Raw genomic sequence first — 3,502 nt, forward strand, 5'->3', positions numbered from 1 at the left:
TCAAGCAAGGCTAGTTTTTCAGACCCTGGCATTGCCTATTTTTTGCATCGTCTTTCCTTAGGCATGCTATCAAAAGAGTTTGGTGGACTTCATGGTTGAATTCTTCAGATTCAGAAAAAAAGTTAAAAATTTTGATAATTATGAACATTTTCAGAAAACATCAGATTCTTTAAAGGAATGGAATGTAGTTCAGTAATTTTTAATTTAAACAAATTTGGCTAGCATTATTGAGCCTTAAGTATGTGCCAGTGATGAGGCTAAGAATTTTATATGCATTTTCTCATTCTAAAGAAGGCATACTTTCAAGACTTCTGTTCTCATTTCTCTCAGAATTGCAATACTTGGGAATGTTAGTTTCCCTCAACATAGATGTGATTAAATTGAAAAGTAGACAATATTAACAACAAAAAGCAGAGAAATTTCCTGTATGTCTTCCTATTATTTAGATAGTCAAACTCAAAAAAGAAATAACAGTAGTGGTCTAAACCTGTGTTGGAATATCCTTGCATTAGGAGAAGTATGAAAACAGAGAAATAGAAAATGCAGAAAAACTGATGACAAAACACCTGTAGTTTTGCATGCAGCAATCTATAAATTTCTTACACTGGTTATATTTTATTTCAACTTAGAAACTTATACAAAATCATCATATATTCCATACACTGAATTGATAACATTAAACAGACATTTTTTTCTAGTGGGCTGTGAGTCATAGATTACTCTTCTTGGCCAGTAAACAGCACATTTCAGTTGAAAGTGTAAAGTATTATATTTTATACTTTTTCAGTTGTAAGTATAAAGTTTTCATATCATTTTTATATCTGCATTTTCCTTGACCGAAGAATGCTGCTTTTGTAGTAAGTAAATCAAGTAGATTGATACTCATGATGCAATTAGATTTATGAGTTAGAGTTTCTCTTTTCAGTCGTTCTAGGAATTCAGTGAAAACAGACTTCCTGCATGCATAATTATTTCTTTTTCAGGCCTCAAATCTGGGTGCTACTTAGGAACTTAGGGAAATAGAATACAGTGAGAATTTCCTGTGTAATAATGTGAGCTTCATAATGTTTTGAGCCTAGAAAATCAAGAAAATTTTATTTCCTGACCTATGTACTCACGGGATGTTCTGAAGATTAATGTGTCTCTTTCAAGGCACTAAGGTACATTTAGAGCACTAAAGAAGTCATTTACTAAATGGTGCCCTTGAGACTTGAAAGAGTTAATGTACCTCTCACAAGGTGAGCAATGTTCTCTCAAATGTATGCAAAGATCAGCACTAGAGCATATAAAGAATTGTATAAATGTTGGTTAAAAGCAGCTTCAAGTACATAGCTCTATTATTTATTACTGTAATCTTTAGTCAATATATCTATTTGCTGGTGTTCAGTGGGTGCACTATAAACAATGCAGACAAATGTGAATCTTCTCACTTTTAAAAGTGAAAACATGAGATTCTATAAACACTTGCCAAGGGAAAATATTGTAAATGTGTTAATGTTACCTAAATGGCTTGGATTTCCAGAACAAGACAAACTATGGAAATTTAGCCCTTCACTCCAAAAGTTAAAATTAGGATAGTGTTGAATCCTTTGCAGATTTTCTCTGTAAAAATCCCCATGAATTATTTAAAGATACAATTCTGAGAAAATTCACGATGTGTGATGCTAAATGATAGAGGAGCTAAAATAGAATATAGAATTTAATCACAATTTTATTAAATGTACAATATAAAAGCCTAAAGGAAATTCAGCAAAATATTAATCTTTTACCCTAGGTGATGGGTTACATGTTTTCAGTTTTATTTTCTTCTCCTATGTTTTCTGTTTTCTCTAAATTTTTTGCGATTAACATGCTTTATAAGACTTTTTGGAGACTGTAAAATGTTGTTGAGAAAATGTTAAAACAGGTTAGTAGTGATTTTGACTTGCTGAAAGAGGATAATGTTATTTTGCTTTTTTTTTTCTTCTCTGAAGAAAGAAATCTGAGTATCACTCTCAGCATGATCCTTATCAAAGGAAAATCTATGCTCTTCTCAGTGACTCTTACAGAGAACTCGATTACTCTTCACAGCCTGGTCCAAGTTTCTCAGTAATGAAGTTAGACACAAAGAAAATAAGAAACTCTGTATCTTGAATGATGGTGGGCCTCAGGACTTTTGCTTGCCTTTCTTCTCAACCTTCTTATTCTTGCTGGTTGTTGTAATCTATGCTCGTATCTTCAGTTGCCATTTACATGCTAAAATCTCTCAAATACCTTTGGAATAGATTTCTCTCCAGTTTTCCCTATCCACATATACAAACACCTGGTATATGTGGATATTGCTAGTAGTCACTGCATAATAAATATACCTTCGATTGAACCCAAAACTTTCCCAAAGCTCCTTTTGTTTTCTCATTACTCAGAAAATGACACTAGCATCCTATAAGTTTTCTAAAGCAAAAATGGTGGCACCATGATTGACCTCTCATATCCTAATTTAATAACTAATTATGTAAATATTACCCTGCATATATTTCTCAAATGTCTTGATTTCTCTTGAACTCATTCTTACAATCCCTATAAGGATCTTCAATTTATCTTATATGAATTAGTGCAATAATCGTGGAAACTACGTCCCTTTTTTCAGTCTCCTCTTTCTATATCTGTCGTCCACATTGCAGCTAAAATCACGTGAAGTCAGATTTTATACTCATATTTGTGCTTGTTTTCAACATTTGAGTTTTTTCCTCCATAAATTTTGCTTCCTGTAAACAAACATTTGAGGAAAACTTTAATTATATGTACAGCAAAAAATTACAGACTGCTTGTTAAAGATCATAGTTTGAATTCATGAATTGACTTTCATTTCTTCCTCAAACTATACAAAAGTATTATACTATGGAATTTTCTTATTTTCTTATGGCATAAATACAAGAGGCCAAGTAGAATTCGGAGTAGAATCAGACTTATTTTCATCATGAATTTAGAAATGCTTTGTGTACAAAATGGGACTAACTCAAAAGAAACGGTGTTACCATCGGTATTTCTCCCAAAGGAATGGCCCAAGTTTACCGGCATCACCCAGCTCACACACACACACGCACACACACACAGAATTTCAAATCAGTTTTGGGTTGTCTCACTCTTAGATGTGAAAAGATAACCAAAATTTCTCACACTTTAGGAAACCCTTTAATATCAAAGACAGAGGCTAAAACAAACAGAAGCACAAAACAGAAATAAAACCTTGGAAGAAATAGTCAATATAGGGAAAATAACACTTCAAAAAATTATTAGAGACTGTGGAGGGCTGCAGAAATTCAGTGGGAGGGTAATGGAACTGCTCTGTAGCATGACTGTGGTGATGAATAAATGACTTTGTGTATAAACGACTTTGTATTTGTCAAAGCCTGCACAACTACACAGCATTAAGAGTAAGTAGTGCTAAGAATAAACAATTATATACAAGTTTTTAAAAAAGTCACCCGGATGTCAGTGGTACCCAAAGGAGAATATAAACTGT

Source organism: Theropithecus gelada, chromosome 5 (genome assembly GCF_003255815.1).
Source record: "Theropithecus gelada isolate Dixy chromosome 5, Tgel_1.0, whole genome shotgun sequence".
NCBI lineage: Eukaryota > Metazoa > Chordata > Mammalia > Primates > Cercopithecidae > Theropithecus > Theropithecus gelada.